General features: G+C 42.5%; 1 protein-coding gene across 6 annotated transcripts in view; it reads right to left on the bottom strand.

Annotated features, from left to right (window-relative positions):
* The window catches only part of AKAP1 (A-kinase anchoring protein 1), an 80479-nt gene that overhangs the window by 43163 nt on the left and 15895 nt on the right, over positions 1-21421 (bottom strand). Inside the window, exon 3 of one of the 6 annotated variants that reach the window (XM_083379702.1) lies at positions 13227-13330. The exons of the other annotated variants lie outside the window; for them this stretch is intronic. The gene's annotated coding sequence lies outside the window, so the exon portion shown is untranslated. The remainder of the gene's footprint in view (positions 1-13226; positions 13331-21421) is intronic. 6 annotated transcript variants of the gene reach the window in all.

The raw sequence follows: 21421 nt of genomic DNA, 5'->3' as shown, positions 1-21421 counted from the left end.
CAGCAACCGTTCCCTATTTTCCTAATTCACTTTTCCTAATTCACTCTAAAGCTTTCCCTGCGCAGAGCCTTAAATAACACCAGCTGCCTGCAATTAGTGCAGGTTCACATCCCACCAGGCTCAAGGTTGACTCAGCTTTCCATCCTTCCAAGGTAGGTAAAATGAGGACCCAGATTGTTGGGGGCAATAAGCTGACTTTGTAATAATGCTGCTTGGGGGGGTGAAAGCCCTAATAAACAGACATATACACAGAATGAAGGCTATTGCTAAGCACATTGATTTGTGCTTTAAATTGTAAGCCACCCTGAGTCTTCGGAGAAGGGCGGGATATAAATGGGATTTTTTAAAAAAAAGACCAAATGGGAGATCCGCTCCAGGTTTTCCAGCCAGCCCGCCCAGTTCCTGAGTCAAATGTGTCCTTAGAGCTAAGCCACTGCTCTGGCTGCTGCCTTCCCCACCTGCCTTTCAAGTTGGGATATACTACAGCTGCTCTTCAACTTTAGAAGGAAAGACCCCAGACCCCAGCCTGTAAAAAATCACAGACTGCAGCTTCTTCTCCAATTGGTCCCACTTTCCCTGCGCAGACTAATGAAAGATCCACTCCAGGTTTTCCAGCCAGCCCTGTCCCTAAATTTTCAGCACCCAGTGTATAAGACGACCCCTGACTTTTGAGAAGATTTTCATGGGTTAAAAAGTAGTCTTATACGCCAGAAACTACAGTATGTATGGAAAAACTTTTTTTAAAAAAAGAAAAATGGTCATAAGTCACTTTTCCCAGTGCTGTTGTAACTTCAATCATTAAACGAATATTTCTAATTCAAGGACTATCTGTAAATGTATATATTTATAAATAAATATACAAATATTATTAGTGTGTGCTAAAAATTGCACTGATAAGCTTTTACAATAAAAAATGTTTGGAGACCACGGTTTTAAAACCAAAAGAAAAACATAATTTTGCAGGACAAATTTTTTTCTAACAACTGCACGAAACGGAGAAGGATGTCCAGTGCAGTGCAGTGATTGGCTTATTACAAATTTGCCAGAAGTCAAATCAACGTCGGGAAAATTTAAGTGCTTTGGGAAAGTGTTTTATCAGTTGCATGGTTTTTCAGTTCTGGGCAAATTAAGGCCCATTTCTCCAGATCTACAGTCAAGTCCAAGATGAATTTGAGGAGGTTCAAAGAGCCTTCTGCCCAACAGATACTACTGGTGCACAACTCCCGTTGAGTTATAAAAAGACAAGGCTGGCATTCCTTTCCTTGTGGAGAATAGATGGGGCCCTTTTTTGGAATGTTGGAATAAACAGCTGCCCATTCAGACAGCAGCATGTTGCAGAATGCGCTCCTAGTCCTGGCAACAGACAGCACGTGAACATGTCCAAGGCCATAGAGCTGATTTCTCAAGGTTAGAGAGGAACTCTCTAGGAAGTCTTCACAATCTAGTTCTTTCGTCCAGCTTGTAGAAGGAAGACGCTCACTACAATATGTTCCACACAAACAACTTCCCCGCATGTAGAAAAATAGCAATTCAGGTGGAAGGGTAAAGCTTTCATCCCCATCTGCTAGTTGCCCAGCGTTCAGGGAATTATGATGCCCTCAATTCTGGAATAATTTGAGTGGGATAGCTTAAATACCATTTGCCCTGAGTGAGAATGGGCAATGAATCAACGCTTGTGAAGAGGAAGACAAGCACGCATTATGCCATATTGCGTAAAACCAATATAGGGAGCCCTCGAGGTACGATCACAATTGAGCCCAAAGTTTATGTTGCTAAGTGAAACATTTGTTAAGTGAGTTTTGCCCCATTTTACGACCTTTCTTGCTACAGTTGTTAAGTGAACCACTGCATTTATTAAGTTAGTAACACAGTTGTTAAGTGAGTCTGGCTTCCACATTGACTTTGCTTCTCAAAAGGTTGAATAAGGGGATTACATGACCCTGGGACATTGCAACTGTCATAAATATGAGTCAAATATGTCAAGCATCTGAATTTTGATCAGATGATCGTGGGGATGCTGCAACAGTGTGAAAAAGTCCCTTTTTTCAAGTGCCATTGTAACTTTGAACAGTCACTAAGTGAACTGTTGTAAATTGAGGAGTACCTGTCTATGCATGATGGTACAGGTAGTCATTGGGATCAGAATTTCCGTTGCTAACCTTTAGTCTGAAATGGCAAAGGATCTTCCTGCTTGAATAGGGGGGGTTGGACTGGAAGACCTCCAAGGTCCCTTCCAACTCTTGTTATTCTGTTCCCTCATGGTAGCATGAGAGCAGGAAAAAACTTGGGCTGCTTTAATGAAAGAGTGGGAAAGCAGTTCACTCACACTAGATCCAAACCCTTTTTTCTTCATTTTCAAAGCATACTCGGCCCTAATATTTATGATTTTTTTTAAGAGAACCTAGGATGCCAATCTGACACCGTGGAATGAAAATTAAATTAAAAAAAACAACAACACTTCACAAGCTGAAATAGGTTTAAAGCAAGGAACTTATTAAGGGATGCGGTGGCTCAGTGGGTTAGGACGCTGAGCTTGTCGATCAGAAGGTCGGCAGTTTGGCGGGTCGAATCCCGAGTGCCGCGTAACAGAGTGAGCGCCTGTTACTCGTCCCAGCTTCTGCCAACCTAGCAGTTCGAAAGCACATAAAACCGCAAGTAGAAAAATAAGGACCACTACGGTGGGAAGGTAACAGCGTTCCGTGTGCCTTTGGCGTTTAGTCATGCCGGTCACATGACCACGGAGACATCCTCGGACAAACGCTGGCTCTTCGGCTTTGAAACGGAGATGAGCACCGGCCCCTAGAGTCGGAAACGACTAGCACGCATGTGCGGGGGAACCTTTACCTTTTTTATTGGCATCTACCTGTTCCTTTCAAGTTTTTCTGTGAAACAGAAAGACACAGAAAGTGTAAAGCTGAAAAGCTGCTAAACCACTGATCTTCTACTGTAACTTTGGGCAGCAAAGTTATCTCTGTGAATTTAACAAATGCAGAACTGTTCTGAGATAAAAACAAATGTTCTGAGATAAAACGAATCTTGGAAGTGCAAATTGCTTTCATATGGGATGCAAAGCCATAATTAGCTGGATTGTAGATTAGTGGCTTCAGGCAGTATTTTTCAACCTTGGAACTTTAAAATGTCTGGACTTCAGCTCACAGAATTCTCTAGCTAGCACTTCCAGAAACTTCTGGGAGTTGAAGTCCAAACATTTCAAAGTTGCCAAGCTTCAGTAATGCTGCCTTAAGCCACTCAATCCTGCTTTACAAATCAGAATGGTTGGGTTTAATGACTTAACTAAGCCAAAACCCAACCTTAGTGTGATGAATTCATGCAGTTAAGAAGAGGTTATCATGGGACGGGGTGGGTTTGTTATTATGACTTTAATTTTAAATTTGTACTATGGGCATTGTTTAATCATGTTTTAATAATTTTAACTTTTGTATCTGTCTTTTACGTATTGCCCTGTTAACCGCCCTGAGTCTCTTGAGAGAAGGGCGGTATATAAATTAAATAAATAATAAAAAATAATAATGTCTAGTCCTATACCAATTATTATTTTAATTAAGAACATAAACATATGCTACAGCAAAGTGTTCTTTAAAAACAAATTGGCATCTGAAACTCCAATCTGGTAATAATGGCACAATCATCCAGAAATATATATGACATATAGGTAGCCCTCAACTTATGATGAAAATTGAGCCCTGACTTTTAATCATAAGTCAGGTCACCACGTGACAAGACTCGATTTTATGACTGTTTTCATGATGGCCATTGAGTCATCACAGGTGTTAAGCAAAACATATGGTCATAAGTTTGAATCCAGCTTATCCAATGGGTATTTTTTTTCTTGGAAAACAGCACAAAAATAACAAAACTTGACCATATGACCATGGGATACTCTATCCCAGGGGTAGGCAACGTTGGCTCTTTTATGACTCATGGACTTCAACTCCCAGAATTCCTGAATCAGCATAGCTGACTCAGGAATTCTGGGAGTTGAAGTCCATGAGTCATAAAAGAGCCAACGTTGCCTACCCCGGCTCTATCCCATCATAAATGGAAGCTGGTTGCCAATGACTAAACTGATCATATCAAAATCAGAATAGAGCTTGAAGGGACCTTGGAGGTCTTCTAGTCCAGCCCCCTTCTCAAGCAGAAAACCCTAAACCATTTCAGACAAGTGGTTGTCCAGACTCTTCTTAAAAACCACCAGTGATGAAGCACCCACAACTCCTGGAGGCAAGCTGTGCCACTGGTTAATTGCCCTCTATGTTAGGAAGTTTCTCCTTAATTCCAGGTTGCTTCTCTCTTTGATTAGTATAGCAGATCAATGATGGGGCAGAAGTAACTTTTTTTTTACTCTGTTGTAACTTCAAAAAGTCATTAAATGACCGGTTGTAAATTAAGGACTACCTGCATTACCTTGTAATATGCTCACAAACACAGAATACTGCCAGGTGGCAGCACTAGCCATTCTCAGCCAATCTCAAAAGCTAGCTACCACATGGATGGGAGACCACTAGAAAAATCTCAAGAAAGCAGGTTAAACTGGGCAATAAAATGAAACCATCCATGGAAATGACCATGGAAAGTCACATCCATGTGGTTTCCAAAGAAACCGTAGGAATGTCTCTTTGAAGCCATCAGGAGCTGAACTTGTCTTGAAAGAAGATGGATTTCACTTACTAAAAGCAGAAATCCTGGTTGCTAATAAAGAGGGATTGTTGAGTATGCCAAAGCAAGCTTACTTTCAGAGCTGGAACTTTTTTATCTTCATCTGAAATGACTACAGGCAGTCCTTGACTTACAGCCATTAGTTTAATGAACATTTGAAGTTACAACAGCACTGAGAAAAAATGACTTACAACTGGTCCCTTGCACTTACGATCATCACAACATCCCCATGAACATGTGGTCAACATTTGGGTGCATGGCAACCAGGATGTACGTATGACCGTTGCAGCATCTCGGGGGTCATGTGACCTCCATTTGCAACCTTCCCATAAGCAAAGTCAATTGGGGAGGGAGCTGGATTCATTTAACAACCACATAATTTTTAATTTTAAAGCTGACTTTGTAATAATGCCGCTTGGGGTGTGTGTGAAAGCCCTAATAAGCAGGCATATACATAGAATGAAGGCTACTGCTAAGCTTGTAAGCCGCCCTGAGTCTTCGGAGAAGGGCGGGATATAAATGGAATTAAAATAAATAAATAAATAAATTTTTTATTTTAATTTTTTTAACTTTTGTATCTTGTATTTTTGATATTTATTGCCCTGTACACCGCCCTGAGTCCTTCGGGAGAAGGGCGGTATATAAATCAAATAAATATAAATATAAATATAATTCATTTAATTGGGATGATTCACTTAACGTCTGTGTCCAGAAAGGTCGTAGAACTGATCTCGATTCACTTAACAACCACCTTGCTTAACAACAGAGGTTCGACTCCCAATTGTGATCGTAAATCGAGGACTGCCCGAATGGACAGCTTTAGTAAGCAGAATAAAGAACGTCTCCATCCTTAAAAAGTTGAGAAAAGGAAGAGCCAGGAGGCAGATCTGTCTTAAGTCTGGATAAGAAACAGGATCCTGTTTACTGTAACTAGCTCACAGACATGCGTATACATTCGCAAGCAAGTTATAACGCTGCACTTTGGCAGCACTTTTTGGAATCCTGATGCGGTGGCAGGTAATCTAGCGCTTAAATGAATCTCTCTTTGGCAATCTCAGCCCAGGAAAGCCAGAGGAGGCCTTTGTTGGCCTCTCCTCTTCGGGGGGGGGGGGGATCAAGTTGCAGCTAAATTGTTTAACTCTTCCTCCAAAGCTCTCCCCAGTTAAACCAAACCTAGAAGCTTGGGGGATTCCCTTAAGAAGCACCCTTGCTATTTGGCTTTTATTTCAAAAATGAGATTTAAAAATCCACCCTGACCTGAGTTTTAATTTTTTTTTTTTGCAGAACTTATACAATTAGGTACAAGGTAGTCCTCGAATTACAACTATGCAGTTAGTGATTGTTTGAAGCTAAAACAGAACTAAAAAAAGTGATTCACGGCCATTTTTAACACAACCATTGCAGCTTCCCTGTAATCACACGATCAACAGTCAGATGCTTGGCAACCAATTCATATTTATGACGGTTGCTGTGTGACGGGTTCATGTGATCCCCTTTTGCAACCTTCTGACAAGCGAAGTCAATGGGGATTCACTTTACAACTGTGTTACTAACTTAACAACTACAGTGATTCACTTAACAACTTTGGCAAGAAAGACTGTAAAATTGGGCAAACTCTCTTAACTGTCTCGCTTAGCAACATGCAATTCTGAGCTCAGTTGTGGTCGTAAGTCGAGGACCACCATTAATTGCATGCCGCTAGGAAAAAGCAAACTCTGTAGGAACTTAATCCTTGCATAATCTGGCTAGAACAAGGGACATGGAGTGGAAATGAAGTTACCTTTGTGCACTATCGAATGCCAAGCCTGGTGCAGTATATAAATGAATTAATTTACTTCTTCCCTTGAGTAGAGAGTTGCTTGCCGAGTGGTTTTTTTTTTCCTTACATTTTTCATATCATGACAACAAACTCTCCAAATTTCTAGCTGATGCCAAGCTCGGCACACACTCACTCCGGCAATAAAAGCTGGACCAGCAAGTTTGTGGGGTACCAAGAAATAACTAAATGGGATCCCCAATTTAAAAAAAAAACACTCCAACTCTCACCCAAACATAGCAACAGAATTGCACAATGCAACAGAATTAGAAAGATGCAATTAGGCCGCTAGGCAGCCAGCCTGGTGAAGAAGCACACCGGACAAGAACTGGCAGCTTTAAATCCTAAATCAAGGAGGGGGCAAGGAATCTTTTCCCAAGCTAAAAATAGATAAAAGGCACAGGAGCTGCCTTATAAGCCCACACAGAAGGCCGGTGATTTTGGAAGAGAGAAGCCAACTTGGTAGCCTACCTAGAATTAAAAACAAAACAAAACAGGGTACTTTGATTTAGTCTAAAAAGAAATCCAGCTTAATTAAAAGTTCAGCTTGAGGCTTGGAGTTGGATTCTCACCCTCCTATAACGCAGCTCAGTTTAAAATCTGAAATTCATTTGTCTTATCTTTGATCCTGTAAGAAACATTAGTAAATTCAGCTGGTCAGAAACAGTTTTTCCCAATCTATTCCCCCCTCCCCCAATAAGACTTCAACTCCCAGAGGTCCATAGTAGTTAGTGCTGGCTAGGGATTCTGGCAGTTGAAGTTTAATGCAGGGCTTCTCAACCAGTGGTACGGGTACCACCTGTGGTACATTGGCACCTGGCAGGTGGTACGCAACCATCCTAGAAAATTGGTAGCGGGGGAGGGGAATGAGCTGAACCGGTGGCAGCACCGCACAAGCCTGAGCGAGAGACGGCTGGAGCTGCAGGGCTGTCAGGGCTCAGCAGAAGTGCCAGGATCAGCACCAGGCTCCAGCTGGAGCTCGGCACTCATCTTGGCACTTCTGAGCCCAGAAGCGCCGATCAGCTGGAATGTTGCAGCATCTCCAGGGTCTTGGGATTTACATTCAGATGCTCGACAACTGATTCATATTTATGATGGTCACAGTGTCCCAGGGTCACGTGAAGACAACCAAAACCTGCTGCAACCACCCAGCAGAAGGCGTGGTGGGGTGGGGGAATAAAAACCAAACTCCCCCCCACCCCACCCCCGCTGCCAATCCTCAACAAAAATGCTCACAACAATGAAAACCTCGGACAGGAGGAAGAGCGCCGCCGGGCAGGCAGGCAGGCAGGTGTCTTACTCGGCTGTGGCTTGGGGGGCACTTTTTTCAGTGCCATTGTAACTTCGAACAGTCACTAAGCGAACTGTTGCAAGTCGAGGACTACCTGTACTTCATCACTTCCCTCCCCTTTTTTTTTTGGTCATCAAGTGTTTGACACCTTGCTAGGCGACTGGTGGTACTCGGATGTTGCCATATCCTAAAAGTGGTACAAGGGGTGAAAAGGTTGAAAAACCCGGGCTTAATGGAGCTGAGTAGGAGAAAGCTGACTTGAACAGGAAAGAAGAAACTGAACATAAACAAATCAAGAGAACTGCATAAGGCAGAAATTACAAATTAAAACCCAGCATACTAAAATGTTGACAACCTTTGCATTTGGTTTCCAACTTACCACCGTAGATGAGATTGGAACATTTATTGCTAAGCAATACTGTTAAGTAAGTTGCACCTAATTTTAGGACGTTTCTCCTGTGGTTGTTAAGCAGATCACTGCGGCTGTTAAGTGAATCACAGGGTTGTTGAGTGAACCATGCATTGTTAAGTGAAGCTGGGGGATATGGTTTCCCCCCACTGACTTTGCTTATTCAAGCAAAGACCCCTGGGAAGGTCATAAATGGTGATCACATACCAGGACGCTGCAACCATCATATTGCGTCTGTGTGTGTGTGTGTTCATTAAATGAATGGTTGTAAGTCAATGACTACCTGTACCTTAAAAACATTTCCCCAAAGTAAAATTCTGTACAGTCACTCCATTAACTAAGTTTATACAGCCTTGTAAAAATCATGGAGATGACCTGGAAATGGACACATTCCATTCTCAAAAAAGATCATCTCCATACCTCATAAGACTCATTGCACAGAAGAGCTTGCAAGCAATACTAGATGAAGAGTTTTTTTGGGCAGTGAAAGGAAATCTGCACTCAGTTCCTTCATCCTCTCAGCTGTCTTATGAATGCCACCATTATGATCCTCAAACGATGGCTTACAGTTTCGTTGGTTTCATGAATCCAGCCAAATGGGGTTTGATGAGTAAACTATGGTTTAGAGCAGGGGTCTCTGAACCTGGCAACTTTTAAGAGTTGTGGACTTCAATTACCAGAAGACTGGCTGAGGAATTATGGAGGTTGAAGTCCACAAGTCTTAAAAGTTGCCTAGTTTGGAGACCCCTGCTTTAGACTGAAGTCCTAAAAAGCTTCTACACAGACTATTCATCCACTGAGCCTTGGTGGAGCAGTGGGCTAATGCCTCCTTAAGTAACACCAGCTGCCTGCAATTCTTTCTCATCTTACACTGGAATCCAAATTCTCCCCAGGCCAGGCAATCTTTCATGGATCTACCTACCTCACAGGGTTGTCACTGGGGAGAAAAGTGGGGAAAATAGCTATGACTGCTGCCCTGACCTTCTAACTCAGACATGTCAAACACAAGGCCCGGGGGCCGGATCCGGCCCACGAAGTGGTTTCATGTGGCCCGGGAAGCCATCCTGGAAACAGTGAGGGAACGGCCCCCACTGCCTTGGCCCTGGCCCAGAAACCCCCCCCCCTTCTGCCAGAGACCCTCAGGTCTGTCCCACTCTTGCCCAGGTCCCCATAGGCACCCTTGATGCCAACGATGTAGAGCTGGCCACGCCCACCCAGTAGGCCATATGCACTCTAGCCACGCCCACCTAGTAGGCCACACCCACCCTGGCCACACCCACCCGGCCCCCTGAGGGCAACCGCAATGCTGATGCGGCCCTCCCGTGAAATTGAGTTTGACACCCCTGTTCTAACTGAAAGGCGAATATAAATCTGATTAAAAAATGCATAGACTTGACCAGTTTGTTCATCCTCCAAAAAGGAACACGTATGGACCCACAAGAACCATTATTTATTAAATTTATACATTGCCCATCTTGCTATCCAAAGCAACAAAGGTAGCTTGAGATAGAAAAGACTGACATTCTTCTGATTATTATGAGATGGTAAACTAGTTACTATCTCCATCAAGATCCCCAGTGTTTAAGAACAGTATACTATAAAATTTTCTCTTTTTCTTTCTCTTTCTTTTTCTTTCTCTCTCTTTCTTCCTTTTTCTCTCTTTCTCAAGCCTCCCTTCTTTCCTTTTTTCTATCTATCTATCTATTATCTACTGTATCTATCTATCTATCTATCTATCTATCTATCTATCTATCTATCTATCTATCTATCTATCTATCTATCTATCTATCTATCTTGGTGGAGCCTTGGTGGAGCAGTGGGCTAATGCCTCCTTAAGTAACACCAGCTGCCTGCAATTAGTGCAGGTTCGCATCCCACCAGGCTCAAGGTTGACTCAGCCTTCCATCCTTCTGAGGTAGGTAAAATGAGGACCCTGGGGGCAATTAAGCTGACTTTGTAATAATGCCGCTGGGGGGGGGGGCGAAAGCCCTAATAAGCAGGCATATACATAGAATGAAGGCTACTGCTAAGCTTGTAAGCCGCCCTGAGTCTTCGGAGAAGGGCGGGATATAAATGGAATTAAAATAAATAAAAATAAAAATAAATAAGACCTGAATATTTTCCACCAAAATGGTTTCTAATCTAGTTCCCACCAGACATGTTCAAATTACAAATCCCAGAATCCCTAGCTATGCCCAAAATGGCTCCAAATTCTAAAAAATGCAGGAAACACTATGTAATGGTACCAGATTAGTCTTCACTCATTCAGTTAGGCTGTTGCTTAACTTTAACAAGTAGAGATTTGAACTCAGGATTTTCTGCATGTAGAACAGGTATCCAACTCCTAAGCTACGCTACCAAGGGCCTAACCCAAACCTTTGATCTCACTTTAAAGAAGCAATGCTTTATAAGCAGGAGACAGGCATAAGACACCAATGAAATTCTTCATCCATTATATAAACCAGAAAGGATGACAATTTCTGGTCCTGAGAATTGTATCCAGTGTGCAGTCATGGTTTTAAGGTGCTAGACCATTCCCTGGAGAAACCCAGGTTAAATCCACCCTCAGCCATGGAAACTCACTGAATGACTTCTGTACAGCAAGGCAGCTTAACCAAGATGTTGTGGGGGGAAATAAGAAGTACTGTACATGCTGCCTTTTGCTAAAAAGGCAAGATATTAATCTTAGTAAACAAACTAGGGATATAGAAAATGGGCTGATTTGGGAACTCACTATTCTAGAAACTCCAGAACTTTGTTTTGTTCCAAACCATGCTGAGCTGCCTCTGTACTACAGGTAATCCTCAATTTAGGACAGAAATCTCTGAATGTTTTATGAAATGTTTATATCAGTTATTATGCAAATCCAGCTTTCTCAAAGGCCATCTGTGTGTGTGTGTGTGTGTGTGTGTGTGTGTGTGTGTGTGTGTGTGTGTAATACTGACAATCAGTTGTAAATGTGAATCGGTTTTCCAAGCATCCAAACTATGATCACATAACCGTAAGGATGATGCAATGGTCATAAGTGGAAGTACTTTTTCCAAGGCCATCGTAACTTTGAACCGTTGTTAAATGAACGGTTGTTAAGTATAAAATTCTAGGAGTTGGTGATAATTTCTAGAAATAAATCCACCAAACTGGAAGTGGCTCCATATGCAGTGAACACAAAGTTCCAGGAAAAACTCGGCATGCTTCATGAGTGAACCATGCGAAGAAGACTCCAAACCAGGGGAGATACAAGTTATCCTCAACTTACAATAGTTCGTTTAGTGACTGTTAGAACGGCACTGGAAAAAAATGACTCATGACCATTTTTCACACTTACAAGCATTGCAACAGCCTCATGGTCACATGATCAAAATTTAGACGCTTGGCAACTGACTCATATTTATGACGGTTGCAGCATTCTGGGATCACATGACCACATTCCTTGACCTTCTGACAATGGGAAAGTCAGATTTACTTAACCGTGTTATTAACTTAACTGCAGTGATTCACTTAAGAACGGTGGCAAGGAAGGTCGTAAAATGGGGCAAACCTCACATAACAAATATCTGATTCAGCCAATAGAAATGTTGGGCTCAATTGTAGTCGTAAGTCAAGGACTCCCTGTACTCGGTACCACAAGTCACCGAGCTAAAACACTGGAAGGTTTAGGGTGGTCAGGAAAAAAATGGAGCATTCCACAATTCTCCAAAACCATGGTTCCCTAATTGCCATATTTGTCCCTTCCCCCCCAAAAAAGGACAATATAGGATAGGGGTGAGGAACCATATTCCTTTTATGACTTGTGGACTTCAACTCCCAGAGTTCCTGAGCCAGCCAGTTGAAGTCCATAAGTCATAAAAGGAACATGGTTCCTCACCTCTGATATAGGATAATGGTGCACCATGCTGGCTCAGGAATTCTGGGAGTTGAAGTCCACAAGTCATAAAAGGGCCATGGTTCCTCCCCCATATACAGGATAATGGTGCACCACTTTTACCTTCTTCCAACCATCTCCAGCCTTAGCATTAAACAGTGAGTAAATCTCAGATACTTTCAACTACGGCTAGTTTTAGCCAATCAGTTTCATTGATCATTAACAGTTCTAAGTATTCTACAAATATATTTTCTGAGGCTCTCAGCCAAGCAAGTTTTCAAACGCAACCTTTGAGTATTGTTTTGAATAGAAAACCCTCATTTGACAAAGCAGGATGTGAATCTCAGGCTGCAGTTTAAAAATACATAAAAAGCTTACCCAACCACTCAATTGTACCTCAAATGCACTTTGCCCTGAAATATATAAACAAAACCCCAGGCAATGAACAAATATGGCAGAGGAGATGAGGCAGGAAACAAGAAAGCTAATAAATCAGCATGTCTTTTGGTTGCCACCAAATAGCATTTAGGACGTGTAGCAGGAGAGAAATGCAAAAACTTAAAAAGCAAGTTAATTTAAACCCAAGGGAAAATTCCCTTTCCACTCCCATCCCCTTCTCACTGAAATAAAGACATTCCAAGGTGGTCTACAACACCTTGATTTTTTATGTGCTGAGTTGCCACACCCCTAATCCACAGCCAGGACAACCCATCACCACAAATCAACAGAATTAAAGTCCCACAGGGCAGTCTCTATGGCAGTGTTTCCCAGCCTTCCTTATACCTGGCTGGGGAATTGTCAGGCACAAGGAATTAGGACCATACTTTAAGTAAAAGTCAGAAGATTTATTGCTCTGGCCTATACACAAAAATCTAGTCAACTAAAGTTCAATACTAAATTGGCTCCAGATAAGGGTCAACGGAATTCAAGAGGAATTGGATTTAGACCATTTGTGGGAACATAATAATTCTAGGCTGATGACTTATTTAACTCTGCTCTTCCAGCTCCATCTGCTTTCTCCTGTAGGAATTCTGGGAACTGAAATCCATACACCTGGCTGGGGAATTCTGGGAGTTGAAGCCCACCCGCCTTAGAGCTACCAAGGTTGGGAAACACTGCACTATGGGAAATACATGCTAGGTTCAATCAACAGACTAAGCCAGACACTCACTGTTGTGTGAACCCAATCATGCTGTTAGTCTCTGGATTATGGCTGGGCATGTGACGCACAAAGAATGGTCTTCTCTGCCTCTTTGGGAGATACGTATTACTCATCTAGGGAGAAACCAATTCAATCTATTAAATGCACAAACAGGTAATTGGGTTACTACAATGACACCCATTAAAGCGAGTAACATCAGCTCTACCTGTATGTTCCAAATGATTGTGAATAGACAAACTGCACTTAGTACTGGTGGACTGAACCACATAATTTTACGTGGTCAGAGTTTCCTTTCCAATTTAAAAACTGAACTGTAAAACTTTATATACATGCAATATAATAATGCTACTCTGATAGCTAATAATTGTGGTGGGCTTTTTTCTTTTTTGTAATTTCCCCCCCCCCAAAGATGAAATACAAAATACAGGGCGGGGGTGGGGGGTGGAACAGAAGCTCCTGCCTTCTACCCACCCTCCCAAAAAAGTGAAAAATCCACCATTATGTGATGGATATTTTTCATGGTTACTATTTCTTCCCCCCTCTTCTCTATAAGTTTGCATCATCCAGTTTAATTTTTATTACATAGCCTATTTAATAACATTTTAAGTGCAGTGAAATGTATTGGAAATACAGAAGAGGTAAGGAAGACCAACTTCTCTGTCCAAATACCGCTTTATCATCACATTCTAATACAGGTAGTCCTCGACTTACGAATGTAATGGAGCCTGCCCATTCCATTCGTAATTCAAGGATTCACTCCCCGCTTTTGCCCACGCATTTGCTAATTGAATGTGCGGTTTGTTAATTTAATTTAATTTAATTTAATAATTTAATTTGTATACCACCCTTCTCCCGAAGGACTCAGGGCGGTGAACAGGGCAATACATAATAAAAAACAGAATACAAAAATTAAAAAGTAATTAAACCATTATGCCCGTAAAATTAATACATATTAAAATTAAAACTGTTTATAAAAACCCCATCCCATCAGACCAGGCCAGCTTGTTCGAAAAAGAAGGTTTTGAGATCGCGCCGGAAGGAGCGAAGGTCGGGGGCCATCCGGAGCTCGACTGGTACGCGGTTCCAAAGGTCTGGCGCGCCCACAGAGAACGTTCTCCCCCTGGGGGCCACCAATCGGCATTCTTTGATCGGCAGCACCCTGAGGAGGCCCTCTCTGTGGGAGCACACTGGACGGAGGGAAGTTGACGCCGGCCGCAGGTGTTGCCGTAGGTAATCCGTGCGGTTTGTTAAGGGCACATGAGGTATTTCAGGGTGGGGAAGGCCATTGGAGGGGGGTTTAGTGATGGAACAGGCCCCTAAGGCCTCCCTGACCCACCAAGATATCTCATGCTTCCCCCTCCCTTCCTGCCGCGCCGGACTCACTTACTTTGCAAAGATCTGTCTCCTCTCTGCTGCGGTTTCTTTGCCTTTTTGAGGGACAGGAGAGTGGATGGAAGCTCCCGAGTGCCGTAATATCGTGCTAGTTCAGGCACCCATCCTCTTTTGCAGACAAAGCTTCCAGTCTCCGTCAGGTCTCTGTCTGGGCGAAAAGTGAGTACCTATGGAACGCTTGGAAATGGAGCGAATCGCTCCGTTTCCAAGCATCCCATAGGCGCTCAAACACTTTTCACCCGGAGAGAGACCTGACGGGGACTGGAAGCTTCATTTGTGTGCAAATGGGGTGCTTGGAATGGAGCAATCTGGGTGAAAAGTGTTCCGGCGGTGGCGGAAAGGAGTTGGGGGGGGGGAAGAGGAAGAGCAGGAGACAGGCAACGCCAACACTTTTTGCGCTGAGAATGAAAGTTTCTGGGGTCCGCGACTTCAGGCACCCATTGTCTGCAAAAAGAGGATGGGTGCCTGAACTTGCGCGATATTACAGCACCCAGGAACTTCCATCGACTCGACTCTCCCTCAGGGGTAAAGAAACTGCGGCAGCGAGGAGACAGATCTTTGTAAGGAAAGTGAGCCTGGCGTAGCAGGATGGGAAGGGGGGCAGGGAGGGAAACAGGGTGAATGTTGCAGAGCCACTGAGGTCGCTCGTAAGGGTGAACGACTGCCGTGGTGCTGCAATATCCATATTTCGGGACTTGCTTATGAACACTAGGGGGCGCTTATCGCGTAACTTTGAACGGGCACCAAGTGAACGCTCAGGGATTACCTGTATCTATCAAGGTATTGTCCCAAATGCCCATATTTTTTAAAAAGGTGGATTCTCCTTCAGGTTGAACTCAACATCTGGTCTTTTTGGGCAGCCTCAACTAAATCTGGAGTTCTTTTCCCCCCAGTTTTTCACTCTAGTCTAGAACTGGGATTTCATAGTGGTCTCCTGTTCAATACCAGGTCCAATTTGCATATCTGCTGCTGCCTCCACGAGGGGTCAGTTGAGGGGCTACGTTACTCCAATTGTGTTTACACATCACAACTGATCCAGGAGAGACATGCTTTAACTCCCATCTATAGGTAATGCTCGTTTAGTGACTGCCTAATTTAGCAACCGTTTACAGTGATGAAAAGGTACCTCTGTGATCTAATCCTTCAATTTACAATGCAAGGTTTGTAAAGCAAAGGTAAGTGTATATTGGTAGCATAGTTTTTAACCTTTGCTACCATTTACATGTTTATTGGGGAGTTATTATATTGCTTTTTTAACTGCTATTCACTGCCTAAAGTCAACATTGAGACAGAAGTTATAGGAATTGAAATAAATAGAGACACATCCACAATTACCTATTAATGTCTAGCCACATCCCCCAATCTGACCCCAATGCTCCATGTCTGGGCTCCACTGAAAGCAAAGACACAGCTAAGAAACCTATGCATGATTTATAAAAAATGGCCATCCACTAATGCCCACAGCAAGTTAGAAACCTAGTGGGTAACTAAGCAAAGGCTGACAACTTGATAAAAACTCCTTCCTACATGCCACTTTTCTCTAAATTGAGCTCACAGCAACCACAAATCAAAGTAAATAAAGACCACATGAAATTCTGACCTGAAGTAAAACAATGTCACTCAGAAATTTCTTTCTGAATAGCCTGATGCCCAGAAGAGTAGTATTTTCACTCAATGAATGAAAGAGCATGTCCTTGGGATGCAGAAGATCAGAAGTATAACTTCTATCTGTAGATAAGACTTGGAAAAACCCTAACTTGAAATCTGGAAAAGTTATGCCAGTTGGCGACTAAGTTTGTAAAACATGCTTTGTTGAAATGCAGCTAGCTAGTTTGGAACTCAATGCAATCCAAATACATTAGCTCATAGTATTTTATAGTACTTTTGACTTCCCTCTGCCATTACTAGGCATTATCCTAGGAAGAGATACAGCTGCTTTAAAGAGCTGGAGGGCAGCTCACATACCCCTGTGATTCACATACCTCTGTGCAACAAAGCAGTGTGTTGGTAACCAATCCTAGTATTGCACAACTTCTAATTTGGCTAATCATGTCTTAGGGCTACTCATATTTCCACAACTCTCTTGAGCCACGAAGTAGCTAACCCCATTGAAGCTCAGGGTACTCTGCAAACTCAGTGAGGCAGGTAGCTTATGATTCAATGTATTGCAAAAATGTAGGCAACTGGCTTGCCTCAATAAACCATAGTTTATTTAAAGCATGGGGTGTGATGGCTCCGCAGTTAAGATGGTGGGCTTGTCAGCTGGAAATTCGACAGCCCAGGTTTGATATATAAGCATTGCACAACACAGTGAGCTCCTGTTACTTGTCCCAGCTCCTGCTCGCCTAACAGTTTGAAAGCATGCAAACGCAAGTAGATAAATAGGTACCACTTCGTGGGAAGGTAACAGTCATCCGTACGTCTTGGCATATAGCCATGCTGGCCACAGGACCATGGAAAACATCTTCAGACAACACTGGCTGCCTTGGCAAAGAAACGGAGATAAGCACCACCCCTTTAGAGTCGGACACAACTGGACAGGGGAAGTTTTTACTTTTACCTTTATTTAAAGCATGGGCAGATCTGTTGGACATGGTCCACAATAATATTTTTAGACAACCCAAGGAGCTGTCCCAGATTTAATAAGATGTAGTTTGCGTGCCAGCATCACTATAGGACGTCCTCGGCTTACAACATTGATGGGGTCTGCCCGCTATGGTTTTAAGTCATAACAGACGTAAAGCACAACTGATCCAATTTTATGACTTTTTTTTAACAGCAGTCATTAAACAAATCACTATGATTAAGTGAATCCACAGTCATTAAGCAAACCCATTGTTTGCCATTGGGCATTTTTGCAGAAAAACCGGATGTAAACACCAGTTTTCGTTAAACATATTATAAGTTGTAGTCATGTGACTGTAGGATACTGCAAAGTGTTGTAAATCAGGGACGGTCGCCAAGTGCCTAAAATGCAGTTATGTGACTGCGTGCGTGTGTCTGTGAACAACCAGCCACTGGAACATAGGAACCACATCATAAATACATTTTGGGGGGTTTCAGTCACTAAACAACCGATTGTAATTTGAGGACTGCCCCTACATTTGTTTTCTTTAGGTAGTGCTAATAAATCACAATTCCTGCAACAAAATGCATTTCTGCCTTAGACATGGGAACCTGGGGGAAGGTGATTTTTCGAGACTTCCACATGGCAGAACATGCCAGTGCTGGAAAATATCCTTAGGCTGCCTCCACATGATGTTTGAAAGAGTTTAGTGGTGAAAGAAAACCAGGCTGCCAAAGAACATGGTGGCTGGAAACCATCAAAGCTGGTGCTTTTGCAGGAAGCAACTGGACTTTGTTTTTCTTTGAAGACCTTTCGCTTCTCATCCAAGAAACTTTGTCGGCTCTGACTGGAAGAAGCTTCTTAGAGGAGAAGCGAAACGTCTTCAAAGAAAAACAAGAAAGTCCAGTTGTCACCTGAAAAAGCATCTTTGGGACAACCATGACCTGGATGGCTGAGAATCTCCATAGACATGAAAGCTGATACCAGCCGCAGCATAGAACAACTCAAAGCAGTAGTGCAGACATGGAGTGACCTGGCTCACAGAATTGCCGAGAATCCAGCGCGAATGAATGGATATCAAACTTCTGTTGATTAACTTTTTGATGCTTAGGAATTCTGATTATTTGCACACTTGACTTTCTATCTAGTGTTTTCAGTTTGATGTCTGAATGATTTTAAACTCTCCCAAAAGAAAAACCCCGTCTAGTTTGAAGGACATTATTTCTAAAAAAAGAATGTTTTTATATAAATCATATTCCTGTATGCATTTATGAAGCTTTTAATAGTTTCTTGTGTTCACCCCAAAACATCAAGTACAAGGAGCTTGCAAAATTGGGAGATTTCTAAATTCAAATGTAGAAATGCATCTTCTTCAAATATTAATACTATTGGGACTGAGAGAAGAAACTCTATCTTTGTCCTAGCCTGAAACTGTTTCTGAATTAAACTGGCTGGTTAAAGATGAGAAGGACATCGGAATGAGGAGTTTTTAAAATGTTTTTTCCAATATTTGATTCCAGTCCACAGAATTGTTCCTACTGTGTTATTTCCTATTTCAATTCATTTCTGTTATGTACCAGTAGTCCTAGACTTGCTACCACAGTTGGGATCAGAATTTATGTCATTAAGTCATTACAATTGTAAATAGAATTCACCATTCTTACGACCATTTTTATGGTGGGCATTAAGCAAATCACAGGGTCGTTAAGTGAATCACACAGTAATTAAATGAATCTGTCTTCCCAGGTGTTTTGTTTTGCAGCTGATCTCGCAAAGTTGGGATTGACTGATTGAACTTTTTAGTCCCACCTAGTCTGCTGTTACCACCACAGCCATGCCTACCCAATGGGCCACGCCCACCCAATGGCCCACACCCACCCGGCACCCGACAATACATAAGTGGGTTTTGGGTTGCAGTTTGGGCACTTGGTCTCTAAAAGGTTCACCATCACTGATCTAGGGTCTGTAATCTGCGCTCTTCAGGCAGAAATTAGGTGTCCAGTTCAGCCCTTCTACTCAACTGAGCCTCCGCGCTATCAGCCCCCTCCCACCACAAAGATCCTGCAGGAGAAGGGCAGTGTAGACAACCGTAGGATCTGGCAGGGTGAGAGCTGTGAACCATATACACCAGGAATGTCAAACTCAATTTCATTGGGTGGGTGTGGCTAGAGTGCGTTTGGCCTACTGGGTGGGCATGGCCAGCTCTACATCGTTCGCATCAAGGGTGCCTATGGGGGCCTGGGCAGGAGTGGGACAGATCTGAGGGTCTCTGGCAAAATGTCTGATATACACAAAGCTTTCGCTGTGTCCCTGCATAACAGATACAATGCCCTTGCTGACCTTAACAGGGACATTAAGGAGACAAGTCAAGGTAGCTGTGATGATAACTCAAATAAGCAGGGGATCGTGGTCCGAGATGAAGAACTTGTTTTTCATAGGGAGAAGTGCGAATCAGGTATTACACATCAGTCATGCAAGAAGAGAAAGACATCCCAAAAGAGAAGCCACCTTCTGGTTGGTGACTCAATTATAAGGGATGTAAATTTAGGAAAGCACACAGAGGTTTCGAAAGAGATCAGGTGTTTTCCAGGTGCTACTGCCAGTAGGGGGAAAAAGCGTATTTTTAAAATAGTCAAGAATGTCAGCAAGGACTGTGATGTGGAGGCTACTGTACATCTTAGCACTAACAATCTGTCCCAAAAAGTTGTACTCTCTGTGCAGAATGATTTCCAGAGCTTGGGGCAGAAACTCAGCAGAATAGGCTGTAGGCTTACTTTTTCAGAGGTTTTACCAGTGTATAAAGAGCAAAATGGAAAAGGCCAGCGTACAGCAGAATTCAATATGCAGTGGTGTAAAGGGGAAGGCTTTGGTTATATTAGTCACGATGCTTGTAGCTGGTCCAATGAAAAAATGTACAATGATGGTTTGCATCCATCAAAGAAAGGGACTGAGCTACTCGGCAATAAATTCACAGATTTTCTGGAGGAATATTTAAACTAAACAACGGGGACAGCGAGTTAATTGATACAGAACATCCCTGTCCCCGGCAATCTCAAAACTATATGGCTATCAGGGCATGTAACATAGATGTGTGTGTGGACAAGAATATCTACCTTGCTGTCGAGCAAAATCAAGCTTTTAATAGCACACAAAGTGCACTAACCAAACAGGTGGTAAGAAAATAGGGAAGTCAGACACCACACAGGTTATGTAGAAAGTAAACACAGGGTCAGTCATAAAGGACTCAAATGTCTATACACCAATGCGCAGAGTATGAACAATAAGCAGGCTGAACTAGAAATTCAGGCTAACGACGGCAGATATGATATTGTTGCCATTACGGAAACATGGTGGGATAAAACCCACAAACGGAACACACAGCTAGAGGGATTTAAATTATTGAAAAGAAACAGACCAAATAAAAGAGGAGGTGGAGTTGCTCTCTATAAAAGAAATAACTTTATCTCTACAGAAATAGAGCACAACAATGATGAAAACTGTCTTGAATGCACTTGGGTCAATATAAAAGGGGTAAAAAATGACATTGCCATAGGTGTATACTATAGGACACCCAACCAAACAGAGGAAATAGATGAACTTTTTGCTAGTCAGCTAACTAAGGTATGTAGGAAGCACATCACAATAGTAATGGGGGACTTTAATTACCCTGACATCAACTGGGAGACAAACTCTGCATCAAGTGGAAGATCAAACAGATTCCTGACAAACCTAGCAGACAACTTTGTCTCCCAAAAAGTAGAGAAGTGAACTAGGGGATTAGCCATATTGGATCTAATTCTCAGAGATGAAATGTTGAAGCCACAGGAACCTTGAGAAGCGATCATAAAATATTGGAATTCAACATTATGGAAGCACAAGCAATAGAACACAGTTAAATTAGAGTCTTGGACTTTAAGAAAGCTAATTTCAATAAACTTAAAGAGAGCTTGGGAAGGATTCCATGGATGAGAATCCTCAAGGGGAAAACAACTCTAGAAGCTTGGGAAATTTTGAAAAGTGAGATAATAAAAGCCCAGTCTAGCACAATACCAACAAAGAAGAAAAATAAGAGGTCTCAAAAGAAACCAGCATGGCTGCATAAAAAACTCTCTAATAAATTGAAAGATAAAAAGGACAAGTATAAAAAGTGGAAAGAGGGGCACATAACTAAGGCAGAATATCAGCAAATAGCCCGAGCCTGCAAAGATGAAGTGAGGAAAGCTAAGGCTCAAAATGAAGTAAGGCT

The sequence above is a fragment of the Vipera ursinii genome (genome assembly GCF_947247035.1).
Source record: "Vipera ursinii genome assembly, chromosome: 1".
NCBI lineage: Eukaryota > Metazoa > Chordata > Lepidosauria > Squamata > Viperidae > Vipera > Vipera ursinii.
Note: the sequence above shows the minus strand (reverse complement) of the source record. Positions and strands in the feature narration are given on the sequence as shown.